The sequence below is a fragment of the Podarcis gaigeae genome (genome assembly GCF_964106915.1).
Source record: "Podarcis gaigeae genome assembly, chromosome: Z".
NCBI classification, from domain to species: Eukaryota; Metazoa; Chordata; class Lepidosauria; order Squamata; family Lacertidae; genus Podarcis; species Podarcis gaigeae.
The window spans coordinates 18,383,692-18,401,683 of NC_139691.1; the positions used below are offsets into that span (position 1 = coordinate 18,383,692).

At 43.9% G+C, this 17,992-nt stretch overlaps 1 long non-coding RNA gene across 1 annotated transcript; it reads right to left on the reverse strand.

Annotated features, from left to right (window-relative positions):
• Positions 1–3,829: 3,829 nt before the first annotated feature.
• On the reverse strand, positions 3,830–15,378 carry LOC310836841. Its single transcript, XR_014560257.1, has 3 exons — positions 15,258–15,378; positions 8,529–8,613; positions 3,830–4,764 (listed from the first exon to the last, which is right to left on the reverse strand). It is a non-coding gene; the product is annotated as an uncharacterized lncRNA (long non-coding RNA).
• Between the last annotated feature and the right edge of the window lie 2,614 nt (positions 15,379–17,992).

A 17,992-nucleotide genomic window follows, 5' to 3' on the forward strand; every position in this document is an offset into this window, starting at 1 on the left:
TCAGAGGGAAAAGCAGGCAGAATAATTAGAAGAAAATTGTGTGCGCGTGTGCAAACTGGAAAACTAGACTGGTCTGGAAAGAAATCGATAATGGAATGAGACCAAGCAAGTTTCCATGGCTAGCAGCTCTTTACAGAATTAAGCTGGAGGTTAGTCTGTGGCGATGGGGAAACCAGAAATCCTATTACAGTGGTACCTCGGGTTACAGACGCTTCAGGTTACAGATGCTTCAGGTTACAGACTCCGCTAACCCAGAAATAGTACCTTGGGTTAAGAACTTTGCTTCAGGATGAGAACAGAAATTGCGTGACGGCGCCAGCGGGAGGCCCCATTAGCTAAAGTGGTACCTCAGTTTGAGAACAGTTTCAGGTTAAGAACAGACCTCCGGAAGGAATTAAGTTCTTAACCCGAGGTACCACTGTATAAACCCTCCTGAACTTTAACTGCAACCCACACTCACAAAACAGCATTGGCATCCCCCAATAGTTTGACATCTTCTGATTTATTTTCAATTTTTTAATGCATAAAATGACTGGAGCCTTCATGCTAATGCAGGTCAAATGCAACTGAGTTCCCTTCTTCATTTTGGACCACTTTGGGGAGCTAATAAATTCTGTAGGCAGTTGACTAGCCACATTCTGTCTATCCAGGGGCGGGGTGAGTGGGAGGTGAGAAACAACATCACCATGGTTACAGGCTCTTTTCCACAGTGGTGAGAAAAACTCATAGTACCAGATGCACATTTATTTGTTGCTTTCGATAATGGGTGTTTGTGATGTGTATGGCGGGGGTGGGGGGGAGAGAGAGAGAGTTGGTCTAGGGTGGCTCTTTGACACACCACATTTCACATGAAATTTCTCTCGCCTTCCAAGCTCCACCCACTACACCAATAGATGAATTGCATGTGACACTGTTTCACTGCCATTAGACTGTCCATCTTTCCCTCCCCCCATTAATCAGTGTACAGTCATATCTCATGTTACGCTTGCTTCATGTTATGTTCTTTCAGGTTACGTCTAGTGGTGACCCGGAAGTACCTGAAAGGGTTACTTCTGGGTTTCACTGCTTGCGCATGCGCAGAAGTGCTAAATCGCGCTTCGTGCATGCGCACAAGCACCACATCGTGCCACACACCTGCACAGATATGGCGCTTCAGGTTGCGCTCTTTTCATGTTGTGAATAGATCCCAGAGGTACCACTGTATCCAACCCCCTGTGCTGTGCCAAAAATCCACCTTCTAATTTCTTGAAAGCTTTCTCCACCACCACTTCCAAAAGAGGTTTACAGATCTTTCGTGGAAATTTGCTAGAGAAAACTCTGTGAGATCATTTCCTTTTGTGCCCTGCAGGAAGAGGGCATAGCTATAAAAGCTCCGCCCTGCCTGGTCACACTCTCTTCCTTATTTTTTCACAATGTCTGCAACGTAACAACATCTGCATCTCTGAGCTCCTGCATAACTTAATTGAAATGTGAGACTTAATTACCATTTTAAGCCTGCCTATACCAAGTTACTGTACCTGTTATTCTTCAAGACGTATTCTGAGCAAGTAAATGTTATTTTTACCTTTCACAAGCCTGTTTTTGTGTGCTTCTTATTTTAAGGGGGAGAAAGGGGGGAAATACCAGGGAAATCCAGTCTGCCTTAAAGCAGCCTGGGTTACTTATACTAAAAGGCTAAAACTAGCTGATCTAAGCTTCCCTTTAAGCTGCAAAGGGATGGCACTCTGCTGAACTCACATATGCAAGGAAAAAAGGATAATAATAAATATATCCTCTCCTAGCATCTGATCAAATCCCACAAACAAAACACATCTCTTCTGTATTAGTCTCTACAGCCTCAGCAGCTGCTGTAACTCTTCAGTAGTCTGGCTTCATCCCAAAGGAGTACTCTTCCACTGTCTCCTGAGACAGACCAAAGCCAACTAAGGGCCACATGGTGATGGAGGGTGGGGCCAGAGGCAAAAATTGGTGCAACAACAAATGTACATTTTTATCTTTGTAGAGTAGTTTCTATACACACACCCCTGATTCTCTTTCTCTGTTCTCCATTCAGGCAGGCAAGAGGCACTGCCAGAATTTGACTGTTTGCTTACTTGCTACATTTATATCCCACCTTTTTCTCCAAGGAGCTCAGAGTGGTGTACATAGTTCTCGCCTTCCTCATTAAATCCCAACAGCCCTGTGAGGTAAGGTAGGCCGAGTGTGAGTGATGGGCCTAATACCACCCAATGAGCTTGACAGCTGAGTGAGGATTGGGTTTTGGTTTTTGGTTTTATTTATAATTTTCAGGTTTATACATTTCAATAATTTTACAGTCATTTTAACATTTCAGAACTTGACTTCCTTACACCTCTTTCTGCGGTTCCTTAAATTTATTTTTAATATTTTCTGCATATCCAAATTACCTTAATTTATTCATTTATTCATCTTCTTTAAATATATACTCTTACAAAACTGCAGGTTGTTACAGTAATCCTGCCAATGTTCTTATCTGTTTACAATTGGTTTGTAAGCATTCAATAAACCACTTCCATTCTTTTGTAAAAAGTTTGTTGCCTTTCTTATTTTTCCATTAAGTTTTGCCATTCCTGCATATTCCACAGGTTTTTATATCCATTCTTCTTTTGCTGGTACTTCTTCTTCTTTCCATTTTTTGGCAAGTAACATTCTTGCCGCTGTAGTAGCATACATGAATAGGTTTCTGTACAGTTTGGGTAGTTCAGTCCCTCTAATTCCCAAAAGGGGGGATTTGAACCCTGGTTTCCCAGGTCCTAGACCTCATTTAATCCTCACAACAATCCTGTGATGTAGGTTAGGCTAAGAGTGAGCAACTGGCCTAAGGTCACCCAATGAGATTCATGGCTAAGTGGAAGGGACCTGAACCCTGGCCTCCCAGGTCCTAGTCTGACACTCTAACCACTACACCACAGATCAAGGACACATCCCAGCCAGGTGAAAACAGAAGGAATGCAAACCAGGGATGGTGAAGGGTGCAGTTCTTTTTTGGGGGGGTGATTGGCCTTGGAGACATCTGGAGGGTCAGCTAGAGGACCCCCAGACCTTATGTTCTTCATCCTTGCACCACCACCACCAGAAATAATATTGTGGGGTAGGGGACAGGACCGTGCCATAACTAATAATATCCAGACAGCAAATAATATCCAGACAGCAAACTGTGACCCTCTGGAAATCAGCACAATTCATAGCTGGGCCACACATACATACACGAAACATAGACTCCAAATGATTTTAAAAGATAATGTGTGTTTCTCAGAAGCCAACATTTCCACATAAATCTACTGGGACCCACCAATTCCGCTGACCTCAGAAAAGTGGCCAGTTAATCCCATTTGCTCATTCCACACTCTGCAACAGAAAGATGTTTTCCAAGCATGTAAGCCAAGCGGAAGGCTAACACCAGAGGGTAATGTTTATCGAGTCTCAAGGACAAATGTGGCCTGTGTTACAAGACTGCAGGGGGCAGCAGGCGGAGTTTCCATGAGAAGGGCACTGGCGGGGGTAAGGGAGAAAGTCTATTACAGAGCTCCGGCGAGAAGCTATAGAAAGCTACAGAAGGGCTTTATTATGCCTTCTTTATAGCCTATTATTTGATTCCCATCATGCAGAGGGCCAATAAAAGTGCCTAAGTAGCTGTGTTGATCTCAGTCTTGTTTCTGTTATACTGGCACCAGCTGGAAAGAGAAATCTAGCCAGCAAAATACACACAAACACATACACATTATTTTATTTTATTGCTGTTCACAGGAAAGAACAACAGGGAGGGTCCAGCATGGGCTATAAGCTTGTTGCTCACATCCTCTAGAAAGCTGCTGCAAAGTGGCACGTCGCATCCAAATCAAGTGCAAATCAAACCTTTATTTTATTTTACCTTACCATAATTTTTATTAAATTGTTTCAACATATAACAATATCATGCAGATATATAATGAAATAATGCCCCCTAAGCCAGAAGCTGCTGGTGTTGTTGTTTTGAAAAACAACAGCAAAAACCAAATAACATAAGAACGTAAGTTTTTTTTTATCCCAGACTGTTATTATTATGCTCAACGACTGGCATGAAAGAAACAAAATAAGTAGCACATGGAACACAAGCATCCAGATGTGTATATGGTTGGATAAAACAGAATTAAGAGATTTTTTAAAATAAGGTAGCATATAGTGTTTCGGAGCTCAACATTTCAAGAACATAAGAGCCTGCTGGATCAGGCCAATGGCCCACCTAGTCCAGCATCCTGTTTCCGCAGCAGCTGAACAGCAGTCCCAATGGAAAACCCAACAGCAGGATTTGAGCCCAAGATCCCTGTTCCCTCCTGTGGCTTCCAGCAACCAGTATTGAGAAGGGTATTCACTGCCCCTGACTGTGGAGGCAGAGCACAGCCATCGTGGTGAGCAGTCATTGACAGGCCTCTCCTTCAGAAATTTGTCTTCTTAATTTCACATACATGCATCATTGTAAAACTGTAGAGAAAACTGACAGGTCCCGATCTCTGCATTCAAATGAGTTCATAAAACCTGGAGCAAAACCAGCCTCTTGGAAAGCCTAGCTGGGTTGGAGAGAGGGAAAGTCTGCCTTTCGTTTGCCCAAAGTTATCTCTGGCTGTGGCATTTTATGAAGTGTCCTGGCACACTTCAGAGCTTTACATCAAAGCCATCAAAGGTCTGCTATGCCACCCCATGCCAAGAATCTTGCATTTGGAGAGAATGTCCATCTGGTGGTGAGCATTAAAGAGCCTGCTTGTCTTCCTGTTGGGAGAGAAAAGGGAAACAAGGGGACTTGGTTGCCAAGTGGATAGCATATGAAAAGGAGAACAGAACAGGTGATGGGATTCATTTGATCGCTCCTGGCTAGGTGTCCAGAGGCAGCATAGTTCTGAATGCCAGTTTGCTGGAAGCCACAGCAAGGGAGAGTTGCTGTTGTGTTTGGTTTCTCCTTGCGGGCTTCCCATGAGGGCATCTGGTTGACCACTGGGAGAACAAGGGGGATTCCCCCCCCATTTAGAAAACTGGAATTCGTAGACACCCAGTGAAGGTGAATGTTGGATTGATTCAGAGTCATACAGCACACAAACTATGAAACTCCCACGGGAGGTGGTGATGGCCACCAACTCTGAGGCCAATAGCCCAATTTAGTCCCACTTCCTCTTCTTACAATGTGAAGCCCTCAAGCACGATCTGAGCACAAGAGCCTTCTCCCTTTCTGTAGTTTCCAGACACTGGTATTCAGAAGCATTGCTGCATCCAACCGTGGAGGCAGAGGCAGAGTCATTGTGGCTAGTAGCCATCAATAGCTTTCTCCTCCTCCATAAATTAGTCCAGGCCTCTTTCAAAGCAAACTAAGGCAGGTAACTGAACTGGTTGCAGCTTCAAAAAAAGGAGAAGCGGGGGAAAGGCCACCCAGCTAATTACAGCCCAGAATTTGTCTTTCCTCATTTAGGTATTTTAATTATATCCTCTTTCTCTTTCCAGTAACTGATGCTAGAAGCTCACAATTCCCTTGGAGTGGCAATGGGAGAGATTAACATATTACTTCTGCAAATGTGCTGGCAGTGGCCTCATAGGTCCTGCAGGAGAGGAGAGCTTGTCTTCCAAGGCTTTGTTTATGGCTAGCCCCTACAGATGCCCCCTATGAGCCAAGCAGCATCCCCAAAATAAAGCCATTAATTTATTGTCATTGCCAGAGTCCCTTTTGGCCTGCTGTGTGTGTGGAAACTGCCAGAAGTCCTTCAGCAGCGTGTTTAACAGAAGCCAGAGCCTTATGCACACATTTCCAAGCCATTCTTCCACATATGACCTTTTTAACAGTGGATTAGACAAATTCTGAGGAAGGAGGCTTGCAGCCCATGAAAGCCAATGCCACAGGCTGGCCCAAAATATTTTGCCACCTAGCGCAAAAGCAGAGATAGCTCCCTGCCCCCACTTTTCACATACAGAAACTGACTGGACATTTTCCTTTCTGGGGCAAAGGACAAGATGACACCCCACTTTTCCATGCCCAGAATCTCTAGTACAGGGGTAGGCAACCTAAGGCCCGTGGGCCGGATGCGGCCCAATCGCCTTCTCAATCCGGCCCATGGACGGTCCGGAAAGTAGCGTGTTTTTACACGAGTAGAATGTGTGCTTTTATTTAAAATGCACCTCTGGGTTATTTGTGGGGCCTGCCTGGTGTGTTTGCATGAGTAGAATGTGTGCTTTTATTTAAAAGGCATCTCTGGGTTATTTGAGGGGCATAGAAATTCATTCATTTCCCCCCTCCAAAATATAGTCTGGCACACCACATGGTCTGAGGGATGGTGGACCAGCCCCCTGCTGAAAAAGGTTGCTGACCCCTGCTCTAGCATGAGCATATGGCTTTCCTCACTACTGCAGACAGCTGATCTCTCATTCATTTATGAATCATTCAAGAATAGTGGCAATACTGTATTTATTCAGAGCTCTACTCTGAATCATTACCAGCTAGGATTGCAGGAGGGTTATCCATCATAGTCAGTTCTTATAATGTGACTTATAGGAAGGTTTTTTTATAGCAGAGCTGGAGAACTACTAATCACATACCAGTACATCCTAAACCATTGTTGTTGGTAGTGTTGTAAATGGTTCCCTTTCTCCCTTCCAGTTCCTCCAGTAACATTTGGAAATTAACAATATTAATCCATCCATCTCCTCTCTCTCTCTCTCTCTCTCTCCAGATTTCATTTGTTAATTTCACCCTCACCACCAGCCTTTCCAAGGGCATAATCCCCAAACCGCTGCCATCAGAGGGATGAAATTTCAAAGTACCCAGCAAGCATAGATGGCTTTTCTCATAATCATGTAAAATAGTAATTAACATGAAATGATTAAACAATGGTGATGGATGTGACCCTCTAGCAAATTTGCAAAGGCAGAGTGGGAAATTAAGAGATAGTCAGCTCACTCCCGTGATGACTTTCAGTGATGATTTTAATCATTTAAGTTGTTCTAAAAGGAGAGCAAGAAGGCATCAGTGAGATTCATTTTGTTTATTTACTGAAGAATTTATAGATCACGCTTTCATAAAAAGTGTATCAAGGCAGCACACAGTATACAAAGTAATAATAAAATCAGCCAAGCATCAATAAAGACAAAGCATCAAATTAAAGCATCATTAAAAACATCAGTAATAAATCAGTAAATATTGGTGGGTTAAAAATAAGGGGGGAAGTCATGTTCTAAAGGACTGTCTGAACAATATGGCTTTCAGAAATTGTCTTTTAAAAAAGCAGGGTACACCTGGTCTGCATCCATCAGAGGTCGTCTAGCTCTGAATGCCAGTTGCTGGGAATTGCTTGGGAGAGTGATGCTGCTGCTGCGCTCAGCTCCTGCTCATGAGCTTCCCCTCTTTGGGGCATCTGATGAACCACTGTGATGACAAGATGCTGGACTAGGTAGGGCAATGGCCTGATCCAGCAGGCTCTTCTCATGTTTTTATTGCCCTTGAATGCCAGGATGCCAATTAGTTACTATAGCTAATGAGGCATTGACCACTGTGGGGTGGGGGTGGGGGTGTGGATTTTGGCATTGCACAGGGTGCCACTGAAATTTGAGATGCCAAAGTCCACCAGTACTGCTAGACTAGATGGGCCACTGGTCTGGCCCAGCAGCGGGACTCCTTTGATGCTCCTACCTTTAATTCTGCCCCATGTCCCACTTTCTGCACTCCTACCCAGCCGCAGCCAGCACAGAGCCCTAGCAAATTCCTCAGACAGGCTTTGAGGATTGTTCTGTCTCTTTATCATACCAAAACCAAGCATTATCACCCTGCTAGAGCTTACCAGTCTCTTCCTGCTTCATAACAGATCAGCTTTTAAATTAGGCATGTAGCCAAGGTGTTTTTTTTTAAAGAAACACCAAAAAAAAAAAAAACCCTGACTTCAACTTTCTCTGGGGATCCATTCCTGCCTTTAGCATATGCATGGATGGATACATGCATTAAAATATATTTCCTTCCATTTTTTGTAGCTCCCTTTAGTGCTTCTGGGCACGGATGTGCAAGACTTAAAGGGGAAGTTTTATAACTCATTGTGATGAAATCAGGTTGAGATAAAATCCTGTTTGGGGCTTGAGGTTCCTGGTGGCAGAGAGTGAGCCCCCCCCCAAAAAAAAAATACCAGTAGCGCCCATGAGCTGGAATGGCTAGACTGTTGGATTAGGACATGGGAGACCAGGCTTCAAATCCCCACCTGGTCCTGAAGCTCACCTTGGGGGCCAGTTGCTGCCTCTTAGCCTAACCTACCTCGCAGGGTGGTTGTGGGCTTAAACAAGGAGGGAGAACAACGTACACAACTCTGAGCTCCATGGAGAAACGAATGAATGAATGGATGTGTATATTTCCAATAGCATTTCAGTGCTCCAGCTCTATACAGAGCTTGCCTCAATGAATTATAACCATTTTTATTAACCTCCCTCCCAACAATGCCCACCACACCAAAGGTCGTAAAGGTTCAGTTGCTTTGGGGATCCGAGGGACTTGGAATTAAAATGCTGCTTACATATTGGGATGGCAAGCTCTCTTACAACGTCCTTTTCTTGGTAGGTCAGAAGAGTTGTAAACCATGCTCTGTTTTAAATATTCACCTAGGGAAACAGAAGCTCAATGAGAGTTTGTTATGAGCAGTTTGTTATGATTTGTATTATTTTCTGGGCTTCTAGCTTGGGAGCATTATTCTGCACCAGCTGCAGTTTCTGAATATCCATGTACCACAAGCTTCAGTATATGACCAAGGCACCCACAATGGCTGCCTGATTCATTTTTTCCAGGAATAGCACAGTGAGAATATTAGCCAAAGCTGAGTCCTCCTAGCCACATCTGCCACTGAAGTGTTGAGGAGCATACAATAAGATTATCAATAAGAAAGATTAACAACAATAATTTTAAACTTTCAAAAAGTTAAAGTAACAATAGAAACACAAAAAAAGATTAAAATTTGCATCAACTTTCCAAACATATGGGTAGGCTTGTCTAAACAAGAATGTTTTTAGCAGGTACTGAAACGAAGACAGGGAAGCTGCCTGTCTGATATCAACAGGCAGGGATCCCAGCAACAACAAACTTGACTCAGGAGCAGATTGGTAACCAATGCAGGTGTCTGGGCACAGATGCTATATGCTGACAAGGCCTCACTAGTGTCAGCAATCATGCCGCAGCATTCTGCACTAACGGAGGGTTCCAGAGGGCACAGAGTGCATATTGCAGTAATCCAGTCTTGAAGTAACCAGTGCATGAGGTTTAGAAGCTTGGCATCCATCGGTCTTCAGAGATAATGGAGTGCACCTCCAGGGGTGAAGACAAACCGCTGTGTTAACAGCGCCCAAGTCACCTTCCTGGGCCCCAAGCCTGGTTGGTGTGTATGGAGGCCCTGTCAGTCTCGTGGTTCGAAGCAAAGCAATACATTTGGCTGCAGGAGTTACAAAAAGGAGGCGACAAGGGGGCACTTCAACTGTTTAAGTGATCCGGATTTGTGTAGGATTAGCCTTTTCTTCTCCCAAAGATAGCTCGCAAAGCACTGGAGGTTTAGGATCAGAGTTTTCCTTCTCCTAGATGGGCTCCCTTCCCAGATAGATGAGCCCCATCTGCCCCTCTCCAGCACATGCAGAAATGCCTTATTGACCACTGGACACACTACTGGTCTCGTCCACTCCAGCCGCATGCCTGTCTTCACATGCAGGGGAAGTCCCTAAGTTTGAGATGTATCAGCTATCCTCACCTTAGCCAGCCAGTCAAAGCCGTTTCCCACAGTATGGCCACTGTCGCATGCTGTCAGCTTCTAGGAGCCACAGGTGAGAGGTGAGTGCAGGGTGGGGGCCAAAGGTGGACAAACTACCCCTGAAGGAGCACTATGGGTTCCTCATGAGAGGTTCAACCCAACCTCTAACATCCCATGCACCCCAATATACCACACAAAAGAGAGCTGGGAGGTACTAGCCCTCTCCTAACACCCCTAACACTTCCATATTGTCTGGATAAAAACTGGGTTTGTTCAGCTCACTTCCTGCTTAGCACTGACCCCCAAACCTACAGTGACCTCCCTGCAATCAGATGGGAAAGAGAGATGGAGCTGGGAATCTTACATTTAAAAAGGATGGCGAATTCACTACACTTGGCAGAAAGAAACTCATGACTTATTCATTGCAATTGTCATGCTAGGATACCTCAGCGTGGATGGTGCTTTGCAGCTGCTTCCGAGACTTTGTGGCTCGTGGTCCTTCCACCGAAGGAAATAAATATGATGGGGAACACATGTGAAAAAGATGTAGGGGTCTTAATAGACCACAAGCTTAGCAGACCACAAACATAACATTTCCTCACAAATGAAATATATTATGGTTACAAATCTATATTATACTTTACCTCGGTATCAAAAATCCAAGAGGTTGAATTAGATTCTGGATACAGGGGTTGGAAGCACACCTTAGGCTTAGAGTAGACTCAAAATACATCTTGCATTCCAGGGGGTTGGAAACTTGGCGTCCCTTCCAACTCTACGATTTTATGGTTTTCTGATTCTACTCTATATGACATATTGAAAACTGAAGGGAATAAATCATGTTAAATAACAAAACAGCAGCCTAATCTGCATTATTTTATTCCTGCCACAGAATTATTATTTTTCTTTGCAGAGAGTGGGGGGAGAACTCTGACAATAATGGGGTTATACACAGTTCACAGCTCAGATTTGGGGTAGCCATATTATTGTAGAGAGAACCCTGGGATTGAGCAACATTCCTCTGGAATGAGGAAAAGAACAAGCTATTCTTCTAAATTTGCACTTCTCCAACCCCCAAAAGTGCTTTTTAAAAGGGAAAGGGTGTATTTTAAAAGAAAATGCATATACTGTATTTATCACAAGGGCCGGATCTGATGTTGGGAATCTCATAGAATTGTAGAGTTGGAAGGGACCCCCGAGGATAATTCAGCCCAAACCCCTACAATGCAGAAATCTCCACTAAAGCATCCATGACAGAGGCCGCCCAACTTCTCCAATGAAGGAGAGTCCACCACTTTCCGAGGGAGCCCGTTCCACTATCAAACAGCTCTTACTGCCAGAAAGTTCTTCCTGATATTTAGTCTCCCGAGTACCAAGAAACCCTAACCTTGGGAACTCCCTGTCTATTGATATCAGACAGGTGCCTTCACTGGACTCTTTTTGGCACCTGCTAATAACATTTTTGTTTAGGTAAGCCTGCCTAGATATTCAGAATGCTGGTGTGTTTTTCGTTTATTTGAATGTTTTTATTGTTTTTATTAATAATCCTATTCTATGCTTTTTGTAAGATGCTTTGAGGTTTTCCACAATCCAGAGCTGTGCAATTTTTATTAAATAAGTAGTGAATAAAACCCAGCTCTCTTATTTTTGAGCATCTTTTTCTCCCATTTTTCAGAATGTGCCTGGATTTTGGGGAAACATTAAAATGCCCTACCCTGCTTCCCCGTCCCTTTGTGAAAAAGTTAATCCCCGAAAATAGCTCTCAACGTCAGTTTTTCTTTCAAGGCCTTTCTGGCAAATAATACCAGCTGCCACCCTTTCATAATGGATGAAAGATGCTTGCAGACCAGGTCCCGCTTGCAGGTCTCCTGCCTGCAAGTTGGCCACTATGAAAAGGAGACTGGACTAGATGGGCTATTTGCCTGATCCAGCAGGACTCTTCAGATGTTTTCTGGAGCTTGGGGAGCAACCTCTGTCAAGCCAAATGGTGAATAATTTAGAATTTGCTCACGAGAAGAAAGGAAACTGAAATTTGTGTGCGTGTGAACTTCTACGTAGAGTAGGATTCTGTCCTCTCCTTCCTATACATGCCTTTGATACAATCTAGTATAAATAATGCACACATCAATGATACACAATGAAACTGGTGGATATGGTTCCTCCCTACCCTGTAAAGTGTGGGAAGGTTTTGGGATGAGGGACAAGCAAAGGCAAAAATCATTTTGGCTCATAACAAGAGGAACTGCAAGCATCTTTCACCCATCATGAGAGGATAGCAGCCTGTGCAGAATTTTGGTTTGGTTCTGTTTTTAATGCAAAGCAAGGGAAACACATGAAAAGGCTTTTGTGGCAAAGAAGGTATTATTTGCCAAGAAGTCATTGAAATAAAAATTGATTTTGACAGCTGGGGCTTATTAATTATTTCATAAATTTTGCGTTCCACTTGATTATAGAAAACCTCCAAGCAGTTTACAGAAAGAATAGAGCAATTGGATTGTTAGTAAAAACAATGAAAACATTAAAAAAATTAAACTAAAAATACACCAGCATTTTGAATATCTGGGTAGGCGTGCCTAAACAAAAATAGTTCAGTGATTTCAAAATCATTGCACCAAATATAGTTCAATGATTTCAATAGGCAGGCAGTTCCAAAGGGTTATGGTTCGCCATTTAGTGTTCCCGCCTGCCGCCTGGTATGTGTGTGCACGCGCGCTGGTGGGCAGCACACTTACCCACTGGAGGCCCAGCTACCACGCTGTGGCTGGCAGCTCCCTCGCATGCTGGATCCCAGTGTCGGAGAGGGATTCCACCTCAGCCCCTCTCTCTCTTCCGCCCTGGGTCAGGCTTGACCTGGGGGTGCAGCTGCAACTTGCTGGCGGCTGCACCCTCCCCCATTGAGAGACATTTGGGGAAGGGAATGAGGCACAGCTTGGCAAGGCATGGAACTGTTCCTAAGCCTTTCCCCCCTTGCAACCATGAGGTCTAGAAACTTGTTTTTATCCACCATGCAATTTAAGGAAGCTGAACTGCATGCAGGAAACTATTTCCCGCATACCAAGCCAGCATCTGCATGTCTGGGGCAATTCAGAGTATGTGTGTCCCCTTCTCCATTTTAGGACTGAAATGAGGCTTCAATCCTGAGATAAGCTGGGGGGTGCTTTTAGGCTGTGGCGTGGAAATAAACATCTAGGTTTCCCCACCTCCGCACATGTGCCAATCCCAACCATCATCACTGTTTATTTGTAAACTATGTTCAAGGCCACTTTACAGCATGAAAATATTCACCTAATTACTAAAATATAACAAAAGTAGTCATAAGCAATAAATAAAAACATTTTGAAATATATGTCACAAAATTAAACAATTCCCACAGAGGCCACAATAACGTCTAAGAATTTTTTTTAAAAGCAAAATTAAATACTGATCCCAACAAAACAATACTGCTAAACAATATTCCACCCCAAGAGCCTGTAGGTATCCTCACACATCCTGCTCAGATTCCTAAAAGGAATGTAGACCTGAATTTCAAAGCTTTTTTCCCCCCATTTCTTTTTTGGAATGGTCTGAGTTATTATGAAACATGGATTTCCCTTATATCATTCATAATTTAAACAACAAGAGGCTGGTTTCCATGGTACCCAAGAGAAGGATGCTATTAAATGTTGACAAAGCATCTTTGATCTCTGCAGAACTGAGAATTTTCTTATTCTCCTTTCTCCTCCTGGCTCATAAAAAGAATCTCTCTTTCTTTAAAGTCTTTTGTCACATGTAATTACTTCGTAGTAGTATTAGTAGTTGCAATGTTAGAGCTATTCACAGTAGACCTGCTGAACAGCTTTCTCCCCACTCAAGCCACTGGAATGACTTGACCTATATTAGTCACAACCAGTCAGATTTGTGGCCAGGTGGGGGATTTGAACCCTGGTTATAGAATCATAGAATTATAGGGTTGGGAGGGACTTCAAGGTTCATCTTGTCCAACCCCCTGCTCATCTAAAGCATCCACGACAGATGGCCATCCAACCTCTGGTTAAACACCTGCAACAAAGGGAAGTCCACCACCTTGCCAGGGAGTCTGTTCCACTGTCAAACTGCTCTTACACTCAGAAAGTTCTTCCTGATATTAAGCCTTTCTTCTAACTTGAATCCATTGGTTTGGGTCCTAACCTTTGGAGCAGGAGAAAACAAGCTTGCTCCATCTTCCATGTGGCAAGCCTTCACACAGCCATTGGTACAGGTCCTATCCTCTCTCAGGTCCAAGTTCTCATTTAATACCCACAATAACCCTTTGGAATAGGCTAGGCTGTGAGGCAATGGCTAGCCTTCAATGTCACACCCAGCAAGCTTCATGGCTGAATAGGGATTTGAATCCTGGTCTCCCCAGTCCTAATCCAGCACTGTAACAACTGCACGGCACTGCCTCTCCAAAAGTTACACAGAAGTAAAAGGTGTGTGTATGTGTATGTGTTTAAATGAATGCTCAAAGATGTTGGGGGATTTGCTCTCAGAGCAAACTGCAAGAAACATTCAAGCAGAGGGGGAAAGGCTTTTGCGGAGGAGGGCTGTGTATAATTCATATCCCCCAAAAGCCCCTCTTAGCAGGCAAAACATGGCCCTCATCTTTAATTAATTCCTGGTGAAATATTTACACCTATTAAGCAGAGTAGCTTTTTAGTGCCCCCCCTTCCAGTTTTTTCTCTCTCTCTTCTCAAGTGAGATGAACAAGGAGAGGAAAGGCGCTGGAAGTAGAAATCAGTTAAGAAAGTGTCAAATCTGAGAAAGTCATTTTCCCCCCATAAGATTTACACAGTGCTTGATGGGGTTGTTGTTTTTTTAAACAACAACAACAAACAAACCTCAAAGCAATTTACAAAAAAGATAAAACAATTATCACTAAGAAAATATAGCAGTCATGTTAAACTTCTGAAAAGTAAAAATAACAATAGAGTAAAAATAGATCAAAACTCTTATCAACTTTCTAATCATCTGGGTAGCAATGTCTAATATTTTTAGAAGGAAGCAAAAAGAGGCTAGGGAATGCAGGAATTGATTTAAGTACTCGGAGAGGATATATTATTCAGCTACAGTGGTTACAGATGCTTCAGGTTACCGGCTCTGCTAACCCAGAAATATTACCTCGGGTTAAGAACTTTGCTTCGGGATGAGAACAGAAATTGTGCTCCGGCGGCACAGCGGCAGCAGGAGGCCCCATTAGCTAAAGTGGTGCTTCAGATTAAGAACAGTTTCAGGTTAAGAACGGACCTCCAGAACGAATTAAGTTCTTAAACCGAGGTACCACTGTATTATCCTTGCTCATGTGAGTGAGATCAGCAGAGTACCATCGTTTGCAGCTTAAACTTGGAAACTAAGGTTTATTTAACCTAACCTTATAGAAACAAAAATTCAGCTAGCTTTACTGGATTTTCCTTGGTACTATCCCATTTCTCTCCCTTTAAAAATAACAATCACACACACACATTGTTCTGTGAAGAAATAAAAGTAGCATTTACTTACAAAACCTAGGTATTGAAGCAGCTATTACAGAAGCAAAATGAAGGCAGGTTGATAACTGCTATTTAAGTTACAAAAGTATAAAGCTGAAATTAAAAAATGGTATCTGAGCTGCTTGGTTCAAACATACAGGTGGGGTCAACTTGGAAACACGATAGGGGGAAAAGAGAAGGCCGCCCAGGCAGGAAGGAAGTATGTAGTGTTACAGCTTCCTGCCAAGGCAGACAAAGGAAGTGATCTCACAGAGTTCTCCCTAGCAAATTTTACAGGAAGGCTTTGTGAGCCTCGGCCCCTTCATATCACCATCTGGCAAAGCATGAATTGTTGGTTTGACTGCAATAATGCCCCACAGGGAAGGCGCCTGCCTGCTGTCAATAGGCAGGGAGTTCCAGAGTGTAAGTGAAGCCACACTCAAAGATCAGTTTTCTACAGCTGTGGAATAAGAATTATTTGGCACATGTAACAGGGCCAGTTGCATCAATCGAAGTGATCGAGTGAATGTATAGGGGGTAAGAGAATCTTGTAGGTTTGCATTTAAAATCTGGAATGCTCAATAGTTAGTAACTTTCTGGGCTCCTGAGTCTCAAGGTTTACTACCCTTAATTGGGCTGGCTTTATTATCAGACAGAGTGGTAGGATCTGTGGACAGGGATGGCTACTAGCCATGGTATCAGCTGCTGGGAATTTTAAGTGGGGAGAGTTACTGCTGTTGCACTCGGGTCCTGCTTCAGAGCTTCCCGTTGGGGCATCTAGTAGGCCATGATGAGGATAGGATGATGGACTAGAGGGCCCCATCTTTAGCCTGATCCATCAGTCTCCTCTTTTCCATGCTAAACAAAGCCAGCTCCTCCTACGGCCTGGTTTCCAGATCCTCGATCATCTTGGTCGCCCTCCTCTGCACATGTTCCAGTTTGACAATATCCTTCTTAAATTGTGGTGCCTAGAACTGGATACAAAACTCCAGGTGTGGTCTGACCAAGGAGGAATAGAGTGGAACCATTACTTCCCCTGACCTTGGCACTAGACGTCTGTTGATGCAGCCTAGAATAGCATTAGCTTCTTTGTTGCTGTTGCTGCATCACACTGTTGACTCGTGTGAAGCTTGTGGTCTACTAAGAGGTCCTTTTCATGTGTACTGTTGATTAGGGGTGTAGCCTGATGTGGGTTGATGAAGCTGCTCAGCAAAGAAAACCAATCTAGCAGAAGGTCTAGCAGAAAGTGCCTTACTGCACCAAGCTTGACTTCTTCTCTCTGATGTCTCCTTTTCATCTGCTTTCTCTGCCATTCATTCTCAACAAGTTTTCAAATAATCTGCAATATTAAAGTGGGTTTGAGCGGAGTGGGGGGAAGGAATCAGCCGCATCTCTTGAAATCAATTCTGAACGTCTTTTTTATCACTTGTGTCAAATCTATTTTTAAGAGACTGTCAAGATTGAAATTGTATATTCAAAGCAGGGCGGGGGGTTGGGAACACATTAGCATCCCTGCGCTGTGAGGCATAAATATGCAAGAGTGGAGGAGAGAGGATTTCTTAGGGTGTTGCCGATGACATCCTTCTGCAGATATCAAAGCACATCCTCAACAGGTTTTAATTCTGGAGTGAGATCTGGCCTCCCTGCTCCCACTGCTAGAGAATTATCTGCTGGACTGTGCATATACAGCATCTACCTAAGCCTTTTAGTCTCTGTCCCCTCCAGAAACTCCCCAGTCCCCACCCCACCCAATACACTTACTCTTTCTACTATACAGGGATGGAGGGGGAAATAATTTGGTCTGCATTTTAAAACTCAGCTGACCTAAGTCACACCTCCAGGGCAGGTACATTTACAGGGAAAGCTGTTTGACACTTGAGGGGGACTCCCATGGAAACTCACCTCTTCTGTCTTTGGAGGCTTTTAAGCACAGATTTGATGGCTATGGGTTCGACTAGACCAAGGGTGCCCCAACTTTTTTCAAAGAGGGCTGATGAGGTGAACATGCGGTGAGGGCCGACCAAAGTTGTTGAGGTTTTGTTTTACAATTTTACCCCAGGACATTTACTGCCAAGGGGGCCATATTAAATCGGCCCGCAGGCCAGATTAGGCCCCCAAAACAGACTTTGGACATGCCTGGACTAGATGATCCTTGGGGGTACCCAAGGATTTTGCAGTTCTGATTCCATGAAACTTTTGGCATGCCACCCTCCTTCCAGCCTCTTCAGCTATCACAATTTGCTCCCCAGCAAGACCTCACAGGCTTGCAACAGGTTCTACTTCTCCATATAGCAAAATTCAATGGTGGTGTGGCAGAACAGGAAGAGCCCTTGGGAATCAGGAGGAGGTAGTTGGGGCAGAAATTTGCCTCCCCCCCGCCCCACATTTGTGTGTGTTTGGTGCAGAGCCAGGGAGAACTCACACCTGTCAAGGCCAACCACAAAATTGTTGGTGCTGGAGAGATTATCAGGGAGAGATTATCTTAAGCACCAGCCTGTTGTTAAATATTCACTGGTGCAGACTTTTCCTTTTGCCTCAGACGACCAGTGGAAAGATGGAAAGTGTGGGTAATAATTAGATTTGCTGCCTCAGACCCTGCTTAAATCATTTTGGGTGAGGGGGTGCATTGCAGTAACAAGAATTGAGCCCAGCTGCTGTTTCCATCTGCACTAAAAGCCCTTTGCAAGGAACCAGAAGAGGGGGAAGGGAGCATTTGTTACATCCTTCATTTGCAGCAAACTGACCCAGTCCAATGCTCTTGAGCCT